Here is a 21,441-nt window from a genome sequence, read left to right on the forward strand (position 1 = left end):
TTTTTATTCCCATGCTATATTCCAGAACTTTGTGTTGTGAGTTAAAGTGGAACTGTTGTTCATTTTGAAAACAATGCTAGATTTAGAGTTTCTTCACTTTTGATAAAAAAGTCCTTTCCCCTCCCTCGTAGCAAATTTTTAATTAGGGTACACTGCCTGAGGCTCATGTGCCAATCACTAGCCAAAGAGGAATGATGTGGACCCCAGAAATAGCAGTGAAAGTTGGCACAGAATGTATTATTTTTATTTATTTATTACATTATATAGCGCCAACAATTTACGCATCACTTTACATAGTGCACATTCACATCAGTCCCTGCCCTCAAGGAAACTAAAACCGAAGGTCCCTATCTCACAAGCATACATACAAAGCCAGTTTAGACAGGAGCCAATTAACCTACAATGTCAAAGTGACAATGGACAGCAAGGCACAGCATACCTGCACACATTATGGTGAGTGCCACAGAACTAGAGTCCAGCATTAAGTAATCCTGACCTCTGCACTTTGTATGTTAGACTGTACTTAACATACTCCTGATCACTGCACTCGGCAACCTGGGCTGTATGTTGCATACTCCTGACCGCTGGACTGTATAAACTATCCTGTACATTACATATTCCTTACCCCAACATATTTGCTATATTGTTACTACATACTCCTAACCAAAGCATTCATTGTCTTAACCATTGCTGGTTACTATGTTGCCCCTGACTTTTTTATCGAAATTCATCTGTAAGGTGGGCTCAAAGTGTTAGCTCTCTGTGTGCAAAAAAATATGTAATGAAAGTTTTTTTTAAATGATTGTCCTGAAATTTACATGGGTCTGTGTAATTCTCACTTGTCGAAATTAAATTGTAATTAGTAATGTATAAATTGTACGTACTTGGTTTCTTTTTTTTTTTTTTTCTGGATTAGGAGTAGGAAGGGTTAAAACCCCTGCCAGTTTACTTTTTATTGTTGTTGTCTATGTTCCATTGGGAATATATTTCCTTTACTTCGTGTCTTGGAGACACAACAGAAAGTGAAAGGAAATCTCTTTCACCTCCTGTTCTGGTGACAACTGTAACATGTTGGTCACAAAAATAAATAGAGAGAGTGAATCTTCTCAGTGGGGACACAGACAGCAATAAAAACCCTTTCCTACTCTGCCAAAAAATGTATGGCTATCCATACATTTAAAAAGAATTGAGAAGACTGTGGCATATGTGTACTATTTATATAGTGAGTAGGCTCAGAATACATTTAACTATGCCCCTTTAAGTCCTTCCCACTGCTGATTTAATGTGGTCAAACCAACCACAAACTGCTATACCTACCTGCCTACCCTGGCTGTATGTGTTTTGAAGATTATTCTTCACTTTCTGTCCCAGAGACACAACAGGAAGTGTGGAACACTTGGCAAAGTAAGGGGAAATCCCACTTTTTACGGTTGTAACTAGCTCTTGTGACTCCATTGGAAGATTCACCTTCCTTTGGTGACAACTGTAACATTTTGTATTTCCACTCTTAATATCCAAGTGACGATAGTCTCCAGGACAAATGAGGTTGAAACTTCACGAAGGGGACACAGACAGCAGTAAAAACTTGACAGAATTTCTAACCCTTCCCCCACATTATTCACTAGGAGGATATTTAATCTGTAATTCTACTTTAAGCATTTTGTAAGAAAAGGAATAGAGAAGGTATCTTTACGCAAACCTTTGTAACAAAGAAAATGCTAATTTTAGGCAGACATTCACAATGAGTGTATGGCAACACCTGTTTTGAGAGAAATATGGAAGTTGCCGTTGCTGACCTCGCCTTATGAAAATTGCCAGTTGCTTGTCTGTTCTACAGGTAATTTGGCTTTAATATTTTGTGAATCTAACCAGATCAAGTATAGAGATAAGGAAGCCTGACTTCCATTTGCTTTAAGCTTGTTATAGGTCTGCAACTTAGAAGTGGTGGAAGCCAGACTCAGGAAGGCATCTGGCACTTTCAGAAGGAAGTTACCAGCGGCTGCCTCCATATTCTGCTCATAAGTGACAGTGTCTCTGGAAAAGGCCAATCCCAGACCCCCGTATATTTACTTTACCAGTGCTCCTCTGCATCTACGTGCATTTCAGCAGCTGGCACTTAGATTGTCTGTGCTGGCAACCCAAGGGAGCAGTGATGTCATTCCCTAGGTCAAATGTCATTGCTCGGGCCTAGTCCTAGTCAGGACATGCACATAGGGGAGCAGGTCACATGTTTCTCCATACTAAGAAGTGCCGCTACTCAGTAGCATCGCCAGCTGCAGGGGAGCAGGGAACTTCAATGGAACGCAGGTAAGGTGAGTACATATGGGTAGGGGATTCACTTTCCAGAGACACTGTCACAATGCCCTGCATGGGCAGGGTGACAGTGTATCTTTGATGTACACTTATCATAAAAGAAATATGAAGGCTTCCACTGCCAACTTCCTTCTGAAAGGCCTAGATGCCTGGCTGTGTCTGGCTTCACTACTTCTAAGATGCAGATCCATAACTAGCTTACCACAAAACATTTACATCCACTTTAAGTTAAAAATGTCAATACTATAAGACTAAAATGTACTATTTTACCTTTTCTTTAATTAATTAATTTATTTTATTTTCAGCTTTTAGAGCTTTCATAAAATTCAAACAAACATGGATTTTGAATAGTATGAATACATGTATTACAGTGTGTTACTGAATATAATTTCTTTGTCACTCCACAATCAAAAATTAAAATACTGAAATGAAATATTTTAAGCAGTAATACATTTTTGTCAGGGCTGCAGATATTGAAAGTTGTGGCTAATAGCTTCTTCTATGCCTTCCTAAGCCTTTGTAAAAGAAGGTCAGGGTGACCTTCTCCAGTTAAGGTTAAGGGATGCTATATGAGCAAGCATGGCGAAGTGATAGGCTCGAAATGATTGAACTTTGCTTGTCACTTTTAAGATTTTCTTTAATTTATATTCATACTTCAGTTTAATAGAACTGGAGTGCCTGATGTTTCGCCTAACCAGCTTACAGTTGATTGGATTGTTGAGAACAAAGGCATAATTTTGTATATTAAAACTACATAAAATATGAGGTACATAGGCTGAAACTATAAGAACCAGTACATTTTAATTTTTATGAGAAAATACAAACTGTCATGCTTTTAATAAAATTAAGTTTATTATAAGTGATCAGCTGTTTTTATTATTATTATTATTATTATTATGCTGCTACAACTGTCACTCAAAAAAATAATTGCGGTACCAATGAGTAATAAGGCTTTTTATATCCTTTGCACTAAAAGCCAGTTGTTTCCTGATGTGTGTTTAGCAGTATTTTCTATTGTCCAAAATTTGGGAGCATTCTTTTTTGCCACACTGAAAATTGTCCCCGTGATGTCATAGCCCAGAAAACCTTTTAGCAGACATCTCTGGCATATATAGCTCCATTTCCACTGATTTATTTGGTACACACAGATAAAGCTAGTGTAGCCACAGAGGGATCATTTCTTCTGCTAGTTTTGGCTTTTGATGTGTATTACAGATTTGCTTTACAGGCTCTTGTTGATACTGCTGAAGGATTAGCTCCTTGAATTTTACAGGAAGGTGCTGGAACGGTGGATGCTAAGGAGGATGCCAACACCCCATCGGTATGAGTCAGCCCACATTCTTGAGGGTACGCTTGCAGTTTTATAGGGTCAAATTTAAATATACTAATATGTGCATGCATTTGCCACCAACCACAGTGTAGTGAAAAAGGGTCAACCAGGATTTTTCTAGGTGAGAGGGAGGCTTAAGTATGTAAGGGCAATAGGTTGCATCTGTGTTGAGCTTACATCACCTCTCAAGAAAGAGGAAATGTTTTGAAAACGAAACACCTTTACTCTCTGTGTTGAGGTGGTATGTGATTCTCACCTGCACATGAGCGTAAAGTTTCCATGAAAATTGCAGACAAAAGAGCCACTGCTCAAAATGTTTAGACCTTACAGTATACAATTAAAGCCAAGCTCCAGGCACATATAAAAAGACACTAATTAATAGTTTTATATTGATTTTAAAGATCATACAGGAAATCTTACATGAAAATGTAAAGCCAAAATGTGACTCTGCTGCATGCACATGTGCTGACAGGAGAAGAGAACCGAGAGAGTAAAAGGATGACCGCATCAACATGTGCTTCTACTTCTTCATTGTCCATCTGACTGGAGGTTTTTTTTGACAAAGCTAAGCTGTTACATTTTAGCATTTTATTTTTTTACCAAGTGCTTGGATTAATGTCTGCCAGGAGTGCTTGCATCAAAGGACTGGCTGCACAGAACTAGAAAACCTTTGGCAGGCAAAATAAATCACATACAGTATATGTATTGTAGCTGTACATTTATCTACTTGAGAGGTACATATTTCGGATACTGGACTTTTATGCCATCTGTGATCACTCCTCCTTTACAAAATGACATATGTGAGTTTTTGGGAATAGGAGAAAATGTTTGGGGCTTTAATGGTATGAGGAAGGAAATATATTATTCTTTTTACCATTTCAAAGAGGTTAGCTAGAAGTATTGGATGAACACTGAAGTGGCTTCAGAGGCTTCTTATACTGAAGCTGAACTCCAGTCAAACTGCTAGACACACAGATAGTTTACTGTATGTGCATACTGTATATTTGGGCTGTTTTACCTGAAAAAGGATTTATACTGTATTTCTCTGCATTAATTTCTGATATGTACTGTACTGTCAAACAGCAAGACCAGCCAGAGCTGATTTTCTACTTTTATCTAAACCCAACAAAAATGTAATATACTGCAGCTTATGAGTTCTTAGTTGAGACTGCATTAGTTTCTATTATTCACGTTAAGAACATTGTCAGCAAGTACAGAAAGTACCTGTTGATCTTGCCAGAAATGCAGTGTCATTGCCACTTCTTGTGAGCTTAAAAGAAGCAACAAACAATGTTATCTTCCTTTTGTAAACTACTAATCCCTAAACCCCATGTAATAGCGATGAAGAGTGGAAGACATGTTTGAAGTCCAGCCTGGGTGTCCAGCAGTAAGTGAGCGTGGCCACCCTAAGCCAGGAAGTGTGCTCCTTAAAGGTGCTCCCTGAATTATCTAGATACCCAACAATTTAAAAATTTTTTAGCAGCCTCTATCCTGTAATCCTGCAGAGTAAACAGGATGCTGTGCTGTTTTGTCAGCGTTCAGTGCACTTCTGTTGTTGTAGATGATCCGTGATCCGCAATCACAGATATTTTATCTTTTATCAAAATCCTTTAATGCTAATTATAACTATGTGTCTAATACCTTTTCATAAATTCCAACATTTATCACTTATCATTTATCACCCACAATTTTATCAATAATATGTTGTGTTCTGAGGGATTGTACTGAAGAAAAGTAATTGAGAAAATCTGTAAGGGTTCAGAATATATGTCCAGGTGCCCAAGAGTACATGGACCCTCCATGTTGCTAGATCAATATAGGGCCTAAAGAGGGCTGAAGCTCAGTAACTAATGAGCCAGTATTCACCAACACAAGAGGCGTTGGACTTTTTTCCCAGTAAGTCTTTAGATACATCTAGACTGCCAACAGGTAACAGACATTAGAAAATGAAGTGCAGAACAGGGGAATGGTCAAAGACAAGCAGACAGGAATTGTAGTCAGGAGTAAAAGGGAGTCATCAATGATTATCAAAAAATGGAACTGGAAATTAGGAGTGATGTCACAGGAAATGAAGCCTTGCAACAGAGCCACAGAATGAGGTCTTTGCCTGGCTGATTCCCACTTGCACTGAGAAAGCTTAAATAGGTTTACCAGAAATCACATCAGGGGAACAACTGCACTTCTCAATGTAAACCAGCAGAGGGTCAGCTAGCATTCTTTCTGCTTTGCTTCTTTACTGGTATGCATGCAAACATAAGTGTATTTAGCTTAGAGAGTATACTGTACTCAGGTCATATCTGACCCAAATACTTGTACTCTGAAATTAACAGAATTTAAATACATTCATATTGATTACCTTTTAGGGTGTGTTGTAGTGGAAGCATGTTAGACTAGCACATCAAGACTTTATTTTGCCTGGTTACTTGAAGATATAACTTCTCCAGTGTAAATTTGTTTGTACTGTAAGGCCTCCCCCCAGGTGGATCTGCCTTAGCCCATCTAAGTGCATAAGATGCTCAAACCATCTTAGCTGGCATATTTGATTTCAGCGGATGAATTAAGTATAGTGTCTTTTGAAAGGCTTCATGGCTGTGCCTATATTTTATGTGATTTTGTAGAGGACTATAGAAACATCAGTAAATTACACTTAAAGCAACACATTAAGGTAACACGAAAGATTAAGATAGAGCTTTGCTGCAAAACAAAAGCACTTTTACTCACCTATCAAGTGGCTTTTGTGCCATACCTCCATTGCTGTAGCCTCTGTCAGTGTCTTCAGCATTCAATACTTACAGGAGTGTTAGATGCCTGTGTCCTCTGTGAACCATGGCTTCATCTTGCGATCCCTATGTCATTGAAGAGCTTGACCTTTTTGTTACCTAAGAAGGTCATTTTAAGGAGATAAATCATGTAAAACTGAGTTTCAGCAAAAAGATAACATATATAGTGTGTGATACAGTTTGTTATTGGTATTAACACAGCAGTTTTGTTTTTCTGAGTGTCCCCATAAAATATTTTATTACCTGCTAATACTGTCAGTTGATCTATATGTTTATCCCCTTCAGGCAATAGGGTGACAACACTGATTGTTCTGCAGTGAACTCTAGGAACAGGGTAGTTTTAGTTTACATTTAGTTTTAAATGGACTTTAAGTTCGTGACAGGAAGTGGAAAAATAAAGAATCTACTGCTAGCACGAACAGGCAAAAGGGGGGACAAAGAAAAACAAAAACAAAAACCTGTTGTGTTAATGCTATAGGCAGACTGCATGATTTACGATTTTTTTTATTTTGGCCATAGTTCCACTTAGGGCCGGTTCACACCACAAAGAGTACGTTCCAGAGCGTTCAGCATCGGGGACGTACTGGAACGCAAACCGGCCAGGTCCCTGCATTCAGGGGCGGGAAGGGGGCGAGGTGGTGCATAAAGTCAATGGCACCGCAATCACTCCCCCCGCCCAAAGTGTGATCGCACATTAGTGCCTGCGTTCCAGTCCAGTGTGATCTGCAAAAATAGCGCATGCAGGATTTTTGCAGATTGCACTGGACTGGAACGCAGAAACCAATGTGCTTCGCATTCGGGTGCGGGTGATCACACTGCGGGCGGGGGGTGACTGCTGTGCTATTGACTTCAATGCAATACTTGTGGCATCAATGGAATTCCACCTCAAAATCAGTAAGGATATCTATTTTTTTCAGCTTTTATATTTCCAGACAAAACTCTATTTTGTAAATAGTGCGATGGGTTAGAAGCCTATTTGGTTTTCATGCTATTAAACCTTATTTGGACACTACACTGTGCTGTGACACTGCTGTAGACAGTTGTTTCCCTCACTTCCTGTCTGAAACCATTGTCACTGTGACAGTAAATAAGGGGAAATCTCTAATGGCTTCCCTGATAGCAGTGAAAACCTGAAAGGGGTTCTAATCCTTTTAGTAAAAACAAGATTTGGCTCAACATACACATTAATATATTTTTCTTGATGATCACTGTAAGATTTTGAGTCTAAATGTTCCCTAGCACTACAAAGGCTCACACCACCCTTTGAGACCAAGTCAGAATGTTGTCCATTCACCTATTCAGTTATAGTGTAGATTGCAGATGTCAACATGTTTGAATCTAGTTATTCAGGTAGACACTGAAACTTTCCTAAAATTTCACAACAAAGTTAAAACTTTAAGTTTAGGAAGAAGGGGGGACTTCTAAGTATGCACAAGAGCAGCACAACAATGAAACAACTTGCAGACCACCTGACCCGTACCTGCCCTTCATGGCAACTCACTATAACACACAAAGGGCCCATACTCATCTTAAAAGGATTGTTTCAGACTATGTTATAGTTATTATCCAATTAAGATAAAAATATTTGACTTATGTCTATTGTAACATTATCCTATTTATTTAATTGCTTTATTGTAGTTAACCTGCCGAGATTTATAACAAATAACTATACCAGCACAAAAAGATATTGGTTTGTTCTTCTGCTTTTGACCTATAACTATTATGATTCCATAAATCTTCCCATCTCTGCATTTGAGCTTCATGGGCCATTGAATCACATAGATGTTTAATAATCTATAATATGTACTCAGCAATTTATTATTCTTTATGTAATATGAAAAGCATGACTTGTTTTAAGTGTTCATATTTATTTCTAACCTTATGGTACTATTTTAATAAATCAGATTTCACTGCATAATCCTCCAGTGTGATGAGATGAGCACTATCTGATCTGATATTTTGAAAGCAAGCTTATTCCCCATATATAGGTCATGCACAGCCAAGACTGTGGCAACTTGAAAAAAATATGATCTTTAATTATAAACCCTGATTGACTCATTACTAGTCTGTTTATTAAACAAAATCTGAATTTAAATAACTTTTTTTCAGAGCCTGAATATAAATATTTGCGTGCTAACAAGGGTTGATTGAATAAGGAAGGTAAATAAAAACATTCATAATTTTATGTATGATGAATATACATTTTATTTTGGTATTTGATTTTCAGCTGTTCCCAAAAGGAGGAAGTGAACATTCACAGAGCAAATTGACCTTGGGGATGTTCAATGTTTATATGTCTGGTTAAGATAAAATGTCTGCTGTGCAGGTTCAATAAATATTCTGGTAAACTACATTACTTTTTTATTGCCTCTTTTTCTTTTTATATGTATTTGTTTTAAAGCCTGAATAAAATACATTAGATATAATCTCTAGTTATACTTCTAGTATTTTAACATATACAAATAAGCTACATTATTGTTAATAGTTAAGGTACTTGAATGCATTTTTAAGATTTAACTCCTGAGTTTAGAATCACTTTGTGTCTGGAATCATATTATGTGATTTAAAGATAAAATCTTAGTACACACTTAATATGTCGGCATATCTTTCTTCCTTAGGACGCCTTAAAGGTGTGCTGATTTTGCATACTGAGCCAGCATGAATCAAGGTGCTGTAAAGTAAAATATTTGCTGGAAATTATAATAGCCCATATCTGCTAAAATCCAGCAAGCCTTAATGATCAAACTGCTTTACAGTCTACACAACATAAATAAATCCTTACAGCAATCTTAAAAGTACTACAAACACACAATCCTCACAATGCAAGATGAAAGAATGTTAGAGATAAGATCTGAGAGAAAAGAGGTGCTGAGAAGTCAATTAGTGTTTTGCATCTAGAGCAACACTAGTATGTGGGTTCCTGAAGATGCTATTACTTGCTATTTGGCTTTCAAACCCATAAACAAAACATGAAAGGTTTCCCAAATTGCCTGACATGCGGCTTATCTGTAACTGTTAACCTAACTTGAAAACCTAAATCTTTTTCTACTAAAACACTAACACCTAATCTAACTCTTTACACCTTTACAGTGCATGACTGTTCACACATCAACTCTTGGTGAGTTAAGGCAGCCCTATTATTTCGAATGGGCTGGCAATGCACATCAGCACACCTAAAACCAGACCTGACCACTTATTTGCAACACAATTCACCCTAATGCATGGTAGTGTATTACTTTGCTTGCTGTGTGCTGCAATGCAAGTTGATTGCCTTAGGGCATTGAGGTGTCATTTGAATGAAGATATACCTCATATTACAAATGATTTTGGTCAGCGTAGTTCCACCATCAAAAGATGAAAGATCACCAAAGAAAAAGTAATGCAAATAATATTTATTTCAATCCCCTGGAATAAATTTATAACAATTGGAGCAAAGGAAAATATAGATTTGTTGCCCATAGCAACCATTTGCAAGCCATCTCAATTTGGCTGCAAAAGTGGAAATACCATTCATGTTGCTTACTTACAGTTTTACATTCCTTCTTTTTACATGATTATGTCCTCATTCGCACTGTAATCGACTGGCACGTACAGCTCCGTGCTGCGTGCAGGGCCGTATTAAGCAGCTCCCAGGAAGTGAGTGATTGCGCGTGATTACGTACGGCCACGTAGTCCCATAGAGAAGGACGGGGGCTGCGCACTAATCACACGCAGCAACTGTCTTTCCCGGGAGCTGTTCGATACGGCCGTGCACGCAGCATTGAGCTGTACGTGCCGGCCGATTACAGTGTGAATTAGGCCTACGTAAAAAGGTACCATTTTTTTGTTTTATTTAATAAACTTTGAATGTCTAGATTTACTAAGAATTTTGGAAGCTATATTTGTGTGCGCTAATAATGATTTTTGTGATTTTAGATTTTATGGAAAATATAGTTTAGATTAACAGTTAATTATGTCATGAGGTGTACCATCTTTTAATTCCATAGGCCCTGGTGTTCTGCCAACTTTCAAAGCTGCAAGTGAAATTTTTTTTTAAAAAAGCCCCTCCATAAAAAGAGCAAAATAAATGGTATGGCCACCAGATGCAAAAGATGTGAGGCCTGGCAGCGAAAGGGTTCAAAGATTTGTGTATTTTTAATGTTGCCCTCTAACCTGCATGAAAAAAGATCCTGTCTAGGCTGTGCAGTATTTTTGCAAATCTTTTTGTTGCATTGGTACATGTCCTCCGTAGCAGTGCCTAGCTAAAAAAATAATGGATTTTAACAACAGGATCCCCCACCCCTTGTACTTCAGTTGGATTCACCTCTAAGTTCAGGTTCAGCAAATTTGATAGTGCTATTTCTTCAGTTGTTCTAATATTACACAGACTGATTTAAGCTAAAGGTAGAGTGCCTATTTTCTCATGGAAGCACATAGAATTGCACATTTGTCTTAAGCACACATCTTTGGTTATCTCCGGAGAACATAGGACTATCAGCCAAAAAAAGTCAGTGAATCAAATTTCTCCCAGGAGCAATTTGTCAAGGACTACTATATGTGCCACACTTTGAGCATTACAATGATTGAGCTGTGAAGGGCATGGAAGGTGATAACAGGAGACTTTAAATATGACAAAAGAAACAAGTCCAGGGGGTTAGCAGCCACAATCCAGAGATTGTGGCAAAGTGTTGAAGGAGGAGATGTACATTTGGGTGCATGATTATTGGATTATATGATTACTGGATTTTTCACCTGTCAAATAATATTACCGGGCCCTGGAGAACTTGGCAGGAGGGGGTAGACTGATAAGGTTAAAAGCCTACCTAACATGGTTAACTGTCTCTATCCATTCTCCAAATACATTCATCCTGGTCTGGCTCATAAAATGATATGTAGATGTCTGCATTCTCCACCATCTGTTGTAGAGTAATCCAGACTACTGCCTTTCCGGTGATAAACACATATGTGGCACTTTAAAAGCAAAGAGGAAAAATCCTTATACCATCTTTACCATTTATGCAAAGAAGCTGCTTAACACATGACATACCCCTCATTAATACCAGCCACACCCACCTATGTGACCCTCTAGACATCTAAAACTCTGTGAATATCCAGAAAACAGTCTCCATGTTACCATGTAACCCGTACACATTACACTGTTTCTAGTGTTTTGCAGTGTACTACCCAGTTTTTAGAGCTTTGGAACAACCTGTAGGTGTGATCAACCTCTCTTAATACATTTCATGATAGAACCAGCAGGCTGCAACAAGAGAACTGCTTCACATTTTTAAACATTGAGCACTTTTTTCTTTTGAAAAATTCTGCCCTTCTTACTGAGATAATGTTTTAGAGAGAAGGGATTTAGTGATACATAGGGGTTGATTTACTAACCTTATAAACACACCACTAACATGTATACACCTCTGTAGTGTGTTCCCTCCCAGCATGATCTATGGGTGGAATCTAAACACCTTTGTAGTGTGTACACACCCAGCAGGTGTGTTGTGCAAAGCCCTGCCCTGAATTGCAAGGTGATGTTGTGTAAATTAGCTCTACATTGTGTTGCTTGCGTTGATGAATGCAGGAATGTAAATGCATGAGCTAACCATTTTTGTCTAAACTGTGAAGCAGCATTATATATGCATCATGTGCATGATTTTTCCATATATGGCATTAGTGGAAATATGCTTTTAGAGACTTTTTGGTTGATAAATATGTTTTGCTGTGTAAAAATCACACACACCTAGTGCGTGTGTGTGTTTAGGTTAGTAAATCACCCCCATAGGGTTAATATTAGGAGCAATCATCTAGCACTACACTTTAAATGGAATAATATGTACACAAATGTATTATAATATGATGTAAAATACCTGACGCATCACAAAATGCATGTACACCTATAACAAAACGCATGCACACCTATAAACAGGGCCACTAATATGAGTAGTTATCTAGCACTTATTTTATAAGATTTATGTACACAAATGGATGTGTCATAATATGATGTATAATTGCTCATGCACAACAAAATGAATGTACACCTTTACACAGGGATAGTAACAAGAAGAATTGCCTAGCACCTCCCCATTGGGGATGAGTGTGCAGCCACTGGAGGGAGCAAGTGCAGGGCCATTAATATAGGAACAGGATGCCATGAGGGCACAGAGTGCTCAATCTATTTTACTGCAGCTCCATCACTCAGTGAAAAGGAAGCACTTAGTACAGAGACTTCCTGTCCAGTCATAAACTAAGGAGATAGTGATTACTATGTTTCCAGTCATGAATGAACATGAAGTAGTGTAGTACTTCCTGTTTATTCATAACTGGGGAAAACTGGGGACTTTCTGAATGAATAGCTGTCATCAGCAGTTTGTCAGCCGTTGACATCTGCTTTTGTTTTACACAGCATAGTCAGGGGAAGCCTTTTGTTATAAGCTTATTGTCACTGAAGTGACCATGAGCTTGCAGCAGAAGGGTGAAAGCCAGCAACGTAAGGCATACTGACCTGGGCAGCTGGAAACATTTTGCTCCGTCCTATGCCTTCAGACTGGAAAGGGTTAAAGGACACAGGTCTTGCCCCTTTGCTTGCTCGCAAAACTGAGGCATGACCGATAAAGCTGGGATTATACAGAGTCGGGTGGTTGTTTTTTCCCCCCAGGCCAAAAGGTCCTATTACTCCTGTAACTGGCACCTACAAAATGTATTTGGCTGGTAACCAAAAGATCAATTCCAATGGTTAGTGTGAGTTTGTTCTTACCAGGTCTTGTTACAGACTTTGCTGTGTTGATTTTTTGTTCTTGCAGTCCTTCTTCAGCTTTTCAAAAACTGTGCTTTGATGAACTGTGCTCAATGTATTTATATTTGTAATTTTTGTAGGTTTTAGTAAACATTATTTTATTTCATTATAGACTGTGTGCATCGACTACTGACCATACCACTAATTCCCAATCCTCACCTGGCTGGCACCTACAAAATACTTGAACTTTTATTTGGTTGGTAACCACATGGCCAATTTTAATGGAAAGAACGTCTTATGTGTTGTAAGTTTTAAGGTGCCAATACACCATACGATTATCGTACGATTTTCGTATGCGATCGACTTTTCGGCCAATAATCGTATGTGTGCATTGCAGTGTCCGACCGACAGTACTGTACAATCGTACGACTTTTGACGGTCAAGCATGTTTGAAAACTTTGCTAGATCATACGATTGTCGTAAGGTTGCTGGCGTTTCCGTCCGTCAAAAGTCGTACGATCTACACTGCGCTTGTGCTAACGAAAATACGGCAAATCAATTACCGCATTTCGTCCAGGTGCTTTTCGTTAATTACGGCTAAATTAATCTTGCGATCATCGGGGCAGGATGGGGCTGCCGTACGACTATTCGATCATCGGACGAAAAGTTTCGTCCGATAATCGTAAGGTGTATGGGCACCTTTAGTCTCCAGGTATTAGACATTGTAGATACGTAGTAGCTTGTTTATGTGGAAAACATTTCCTGTGTCTGGCTCTTGTTTTACAGGTTTTTGTTGGTTTGGGTTCAGGTATGTATGTGAGATCTGTGCATATAGGTGTTATTCAACAAACTGGTAAATAAGCATTTACCCAAACATTTTTCAATTTGGTGTTTCTAGGTTACATGGCTATAATGCAGTTTTTCTGGCACTTTATGGTGCTAATGATATAATGACACCATGAAAACATGCCGTGATCAAATTAATGGGTGTTGAAATTCAACCATTAGGTAAATGTCTAAAGTATATGTTTTTGAGGTTCGTTAATACTGTATAGTTAATTTGTTTCCCTAAACTGTAATTCATGTCAGAATTCAACATATTGTGCCCAAAAATAAAACAAATTCAACAACTACAACTCATTAAGGACAAAGACTAATTGCACTGATGTGCCATTAACAACTCATGAGTACCAGCAAGTTAAGTTGAGAAAGATAGCAGCTGTGTTTGTTTTTCCAAAGCCACTAAGTCTAAAATATTTTGCTCTATAAACATCTGTGGATGCTGACTAAAGAGAGCTAGTGCAGCAGTATGAGCAGTAATATCCAGAAAGGGTTTATGTGGCATGCATTTAATCCAATTTGTGATTGATCAAATCCTTAGAGAAGTTGAATGCCAAAAAATGCTGGTAAAAGTCTGTTAATTCTAAAATGTGTATATCAATTTCCTGAACTGAATGATGAAACGTGAATGAAATATTGACAAATGTAATATCATTTATAGGTTTATGCAATACAGCACAACAGACTCTAAATTAACACTTGTCTGAATTTTTAGGAAAAGAGTAGACTTTCCTAAAAGGTGATATACTGTCACCACTACAAGTTTATATAAATGTATATAAAAGTTATATTTGGAAATAAGTAAAAACAGTTTACACTGATATGTTGCTTGTTAATGTTTAGTTAAAATATAGAATCTCTGAATTTGGAAACACTTGCTAATGCACTGGGGTATAATCTTAAAGCAGTGAATACAACATTTGCCAAACATCCACTGCTGATGTATATTTCAGTGATTAAAGAAGAACTCAGGGGGGGCGTGGCCAAGTGGCGTACATGGACGGACGTTGATCACAGCAGCTCCGGTCCCGATCGAATCCTCTCTCCATCCTGACGGTTCCCTAGGCATGCACAGCACCCGGGCTCCCTCCGCTCTTCCTCCCGACCCCCCTGCAACAGCCATGGTAAAAATCGGAGACCAGAAGGATGTCTCCGCGGCCACAAAGCTGGCCCGTTTCCAGAGGCAAGATGGCGGCAGACATGCGGCCTCCCGCTCCTCCACGGACTCCACCACGAGGACGAATCCGGCTCCATCCTCAAGTAAGGGGGCTCCTCAGGGAGGATCTACACTGACGAGCCAGGTGGGACAGAGGGGTAAATCCTTACAATCCCCCCGGGGTACCTATAAAAACAGACACCCTGCACATTATTTCCCAGGGACCTCTGAGGGGAGGGGAGGGGAGGGGAGCTTGTCCCTGCAGAAGCGCAGACCCCTGCTGAACCCACTCTCCTGCAATTAATGGAGGCCATTAGGGACTGTAAAACCTCCCTGGCATCACAGATTGAAGGGGTCCATGTAGACCTTTCCCTACTAAAGCATGATGTACAGGGCCTGCGTGACAGAGTCACTGAAACAGAGGGCCGCATTAATATCCTGGAGGATGCGGTGGCCCCCCTATCCAGCGATACTACTGGTTTGCAGAGGGAGCTTGCGGCCTGTAGAGCCAAGATGGACGACTTGGAGAACCCCTCCAGGCGTAATAATCTCCGCTTTGTTGGATTTCCTGAGCGGTCGGAAGGCCAACATCCTGAAACATTTATCCAAGACTGGCTGAGAGAGATGTTTGTCGATTTCATCCCTTCCTACACCTCCTTTGTCGAGCGGGCACACCGCACACCGCCCTCCATGCCACCCCCTGGCTCCACTCCCAGGCCTATTATTGCCAGAATCCTCAACTTCAGGGATAAGGTGGCGATCCTCCGTGCCTCACGGATTGCTGGGGAACTTACCTACAATGGAAACCGGGTCTTTATCTTCCCTGACTTTTCCGCTGAATTGCAGCGCCAGAGATCCTCCTTTCTGGATGTCAAAAAGCGGTTACGCCAGGAGGGAGTAGCGTATGCCATGCTTTATCCTGCTAAACTCAAAGTGAGAAGAGAGGGTAAAGTACAACTCTTTTCCTCACCCACCTCGGAGTGGCTGGATGGCAAAGGCCTCCCGCAGAGGAGACGCCGCCATAACGAGGATCGTTGATCTGCCCTTTGGAATGCCCTTCCACCTGTCGGACGTACCCCATTACCCGCAGTCTTGGAGCTGACTACCACCTGTACAGCTATGTTGCTGCCTCTGGTGCTCGGCATATTCCTGTGAACCCGTATCCTGACTCAGTAATTTTTCCGGTCACTACACAGCCAGACTGTTCTGATCATAGACCGTGGATTGTTGTTCCTGAACATTACTGGATCGCATGGTGGGAGGGGGGGCGACTTAATATTAGATTCACAGACTGGATCCAGGGAATTGGTCTTCTTGATGTGTGGAGATGGAAATGGCCAGACACTAGGGCCTACTCATGCCACTCTGCTACACATAAGACGCTACCCAGGATAGACTTGGCGTTTGTGACCCCGACAATCCTTCCGTGGGTCACCGGGGTGCGCTTTCTCCCACGAGGGATCTCGGACCATGCTCCCTTGTTAGTGGAGCTCAGTTGGGGACATTCCTTCTCTACCAGAGTGTGGAGAATTAACTCCCACTGGCTTTCTGATCCCTCTGTGGAGACTGCTTGCTCCCAGGCTATAGGCCACTACTGGAGTGACAATGCCCCTGTGAACTCCTCTTCTCTTAAATGGGAAGCCTTTAAACCCACGCTCAGAGGAGCCTTCATGGCTGCTACTGGGACAGTCCGTAAACTCAAGGGGGAGGTTGCTCTGGCTCTGGAGGGTGATATGGGAGAGGCTGAGGACCCCTATGTTTTGGACCCCACTCCCTCGAACTATAGTGATTGGATGGGGAAGAAACGCAAACATGATCTGTTCCAACTGGAACGAACCAAAAAAAAAATGCTGCATACTCAACAAAAGATCTTTGAGTTTGGGAACAAGGCGGGTAGACTATTGGCATACTTTACCAAACCTGACTTCAACCCTACTTCTATTGCGCGCATCATTTCGTCCTCGTGGACAATGGTCACTGATACCCGGGGTATAATGGAAGCGTTTATGTCCTTCTATAGAGATTTATACTCCTCCAGGGCCCAATACACGGAAGTGGAGCTGGGGGAATATCTGTCCCAGATCTCCCTTCCCTGCCTTCCCCCTCAGCTAGAGAGGAGCTGGACCAGCCGCTCACTACTGAGGAGATTGAGTTGGCGGTTTCCCAGTTTCCTACTAAAAAGACCCCAGGCCTTGACGGGTTCCCTGTAGAGTGGTACGCCTCCTATATGGAGGAACTGGGGCCACATATGCTGGACACTTACAATGAGGCATTTGATTTAGGTATACTCCCCCCATCCATGAGAGAAGCTCTTATAGTCCTAATTTTAAAACCGGGTAAGGACCCGGCTAAGTGTGATTCATACCGGCCTATCTCTTTGATTAATGTTGATGCAAAAATCCTAGCCAAAATTCTAGCAATACGCATAAATAAACATATTCTGTCCCTTATTGGCAGTGATCAGGCCGGGCCGCTCCACTAGGATGAATATACGTAGGCTTTTCACCAACCTCCAATACTCTCACCCCACGACTGAAGGTAGAGCATTAATTTCCCTGGATACACAAAAAGCCTTCGACAGTGTCGAGTGGCCATATCTACTTAAAATACTAGAAGTGTATGGATTTGGCTCCCGCATGATCCGTTGGATAGAGATTCTCTATAACACCCCAGTGGCCAGATTGCGCATCAATAGGGAAGTGTCGGACCCGTTTGCTATCTTCCGGGGAACAAGACAGGGCTGTCCCCTCTCCCCTATCCTCTTTGCCCTAGCAATTGAGCCTCTGGCGATTATGATACGGGAATCTGTCTATATACGTGGGTTGAGGATACGAGACTTGGAGGAGCGAATCTCTCTATACGCTGATGATACGCTGATTAATCTGTCCGATCCTAATGACTCCCTGTGTCACCTCCTACAGCTACTGGACCTGTTTGGAACCTTCTCGGGGTACAAGGTCAACTGGGACAAGTCCGTTCTTTTTCCTCTGGACGACGTTACAGTGGCGAATATTCACCCCATGTCCACACTGAGGGTTGCAAATGACTTTAAATATTTGGGTGTCAGAGTCCAGCTGCCTCTTTCCTCCTATATTGCTAATAATTTGTCACCAATTATTGACTCTCTCCATTTGAAGACCAAACAGTGGATGGACCTGCCACTGGATCTTATGGGAAAAGTCAATATCATTAAGATGAACTTCCTCCCCAAATTGCTATATATCCTGGCGAATGCCCCTTGCTATGTCCTAAAAAGTTATTTCCGTAAAATGAATTCTATCTGCACTGTATTCCTGTGGAGGGGTCGTACCCCTAGGGTGGCCCTGGAGGTGCTGCAGCTCCCTTGTTCGATGGCAGGCCTGGCCTTTCCAGACTTTCATATGTATTACCTTGCTTTCCAACTAGTGGTGGTTCATGACTGGCTGGTCCCCCAGATTGGCAATGCCTGCACGGCTACCGAAGCAGCCATACTAACATCCTTTGAATCCCTTCAAAATGTTGTATATAGGGGGGTCACTCACAACCAGAAGATCCAGATCACTGTCCGTATCCTCAGATATGTTATTAATTGATTTTCACTATCCCAATGGTGTCATTCTCCTCATTCCCCCTTATGGGGTAACCCTGCCTTCCCAGAGCTGCAGCGCCTGCCATCAGCCGCTTTCAATTTAAGGGCATTAAATCTTTGTCACTCCTATTTCAGAATGGGGCGATGCCTGATTTTCCACAGCTCAGGAGGGAGTTCAACCTCTCCCCATGTGATTTCTTTGCCTACTTCCAGCTCCTACATGCGATTCGCACCCAATTTGGGTCGACCGCGTTTACACCTACTCAGTCATCCCTGGAGGGGCTGCTGCACAGAGATGACTCAGTCAAACTGATCTCTACTTATTATGGGGAACTTATGTCCTATGGGTCCGGTAGGTTCGACAGTCGCAAACAGAGGTGGCGGTTGATCATCCCGGATCTAGTGGAAGATGATTGGGGAGACTTTGAGAGTAGCTACATGTCATCTGTGATAGCCTCTAAGGACAAATTGATCCAAATGAAATTCTTCTACCAGGCATACTACAACCCCGCTCTACTTCATAGACTCGGCCTCCGCCCGACCTCGCGTTGTTTTAAGCGATGCGGACGGGAGGCCGACTTCCTGCACTGTTTTTGGACATGCCCTATCATTAGAGCCTATTGGTCAGAGGTCACTTCCTTTATGGAAACTGGCCTTGATTTTCCCAATATTTGCAACTCAGCATTCTGCCTCCTGGGTCTATTTGGGGAGCTGTCATTGGCCTGCAGCTCTCAGACACTCCTCCGCCTCCTTTTATTCTATGCCAGAAAGACCAAAGAACTCAGGGCAAATTACAAATTAACCCTTGCTACCCCACACTGCAAGGATTAGCTACTAATTTTGGTCTAGGGTCTAATATAAAAAAGATATACTTACCAGATCCTTGATCCGACCTGTCTGTTAGACTGGCCCTCTCAGCCTCTTCTTCTCCTGGCTCGAGCAGTCTAAACCCCACTGGTGGCCTTACATTTGATACAAGTGCATTGGCTTGCACTGGACGTGAGGATGCATATGGACATTCCACAGTCGAAGTGGAGGGGAAGAGAGGTGAGCAGTCACCGCTGCAGGATTGCTGTGAGTGTATCTTTTTTATTTTGAATCCTAGACCAGTGATGGCCAACATTTTTGAACCCCAGTGCCCAAACTGCAGTGCAAAATCAGTTTATTTATCTAAAAGTGCCAACACTGAAAATAAGTTTGGTATTGTGTTTTAGTTTGGGCACTGGGGTTTAAAAAACGTTCAGCATCGCTGCCTTAGGCAAAATAGAGAACCACACATTGCACACATATCACACACACTCATATCAAACACAGACTCATATCAAACACACACTCATATCACAGACATTTATATCACACACACATATCAAACACACACATCACACACACTCATATCAAACACACTCATATCGTACACACACACTTATCACACACACTGATATCAAACACACTCATATCATACACACACACATATCACACACACTCATAAAAATACACCACTCACTCTTCTCACCAACTGATTAAATCCAACAACCTTCAATGCAAAATTCGCCAGCATGACAGCCACACCAACGACACCAACAAGGATCAGCTCGCCCCAGCACACAGGGAGTCCATCTCCTCTCATCATCTAAATTTAACTCGAGCTCATGGAGCAGAGAATCAGGTTTCAAAACACAGCAAGCCTGCTCCCTGTCATGCCCCTTGCTGCCTTTCATCCTCTGTCAGTATATGATTGACACTTCCAGGGAAAGAAAAGTGCAGAAAAAGTTTCCTCTGCAGCCATGTTGCAGCAGCAGTGGTAACAATGGCAGAGCGGAGTACAGTAGCAGGGAGTGGCTGCTGTCTAGCTCACCTCTTGGACTGTTCCTTGGAAAGGTTGCTGTCCTGCTGCCTCTGGATCCAGGTACCTCATGGCAGTGGGGGGTGGCTAGCAGTCTTGCAGTGCTCTTTGAGCGTGTTGCGGGACTTGAAGTAGTAGATGTCTGTTCTCCATTGCAGATGGTGCGCATGTCTGTTCTCCATTGCAGATGGTGCGCATCATTTGTGATTTAACCAGAGTTCTTCTTTAAGGCAACCCATTCTTCAGCAGTGCTGATGAATGTCACATTCACTGCTTAATAAAGCTTAATAAAAATGCCCCTTAGTATACACTAGAGTGATAGATACATGCTGAAAAAAAAATGTTAACATGGTGGAATTTCTTTCACTTGTTAAATTATGCAGTGACTAACTAATTGCACTAGGCATAAACAAATAAAATTCTAGTCTTGTGCAGACAGCAGCATTCTTAAAATGTGTGTAATCAAATGAGACCAGATATAAGGAAAACTCCAGTTGTAACCCCTTAAAAGGAGAACTATGGGGTTAAGGCTTTTCCCCATAGTTCTCTTTAGGGTAACGGGAGGACACAAACTAGCGTCCTCCCGTCACCCTAAGCTCAGTATACCGCGAGCTACAGCTCACGGTATACTGATACGCCACAGTATACCGCAAGCTACTGCTCGCGGTATACTGAGACGCCGCAGCTGAAGCGGATCCCGACAATTATGTCTGGATCCGCCCAGCTGCATGAGTGACAGCTGGCTCTGCCTATCTAGAGGCAGAGCCAGCTGTACCAGCTCCATCCCAGTCCGTTCCGCCAGTCAGCACTGGCGGATCGGAGCGGGGAAGGGGAAATCCAGCCCCTCCCCTGTCACAGCAGAGAGCTGTGACATTATCGGGAGGTGAGCAAATGCC

This window comes from Nanorana parkeri, unplaced genomic scaffold (genome assembly GCF_000935625.1).
Source record: "Nanorana parkeri isolate BGI_ZX_2015 unplaced genomic scaffold, ASM93562v1 scaffold1245, whole genome shotgun sequence".
In the NCBI taxonomy this organism is placed as follows: domain Eukaryota; kingdom Metazoa; phylum Chordata; class Amphibia; order Anura; family Dicroglossidae; genus Nanorana; species Nanorana parkeri.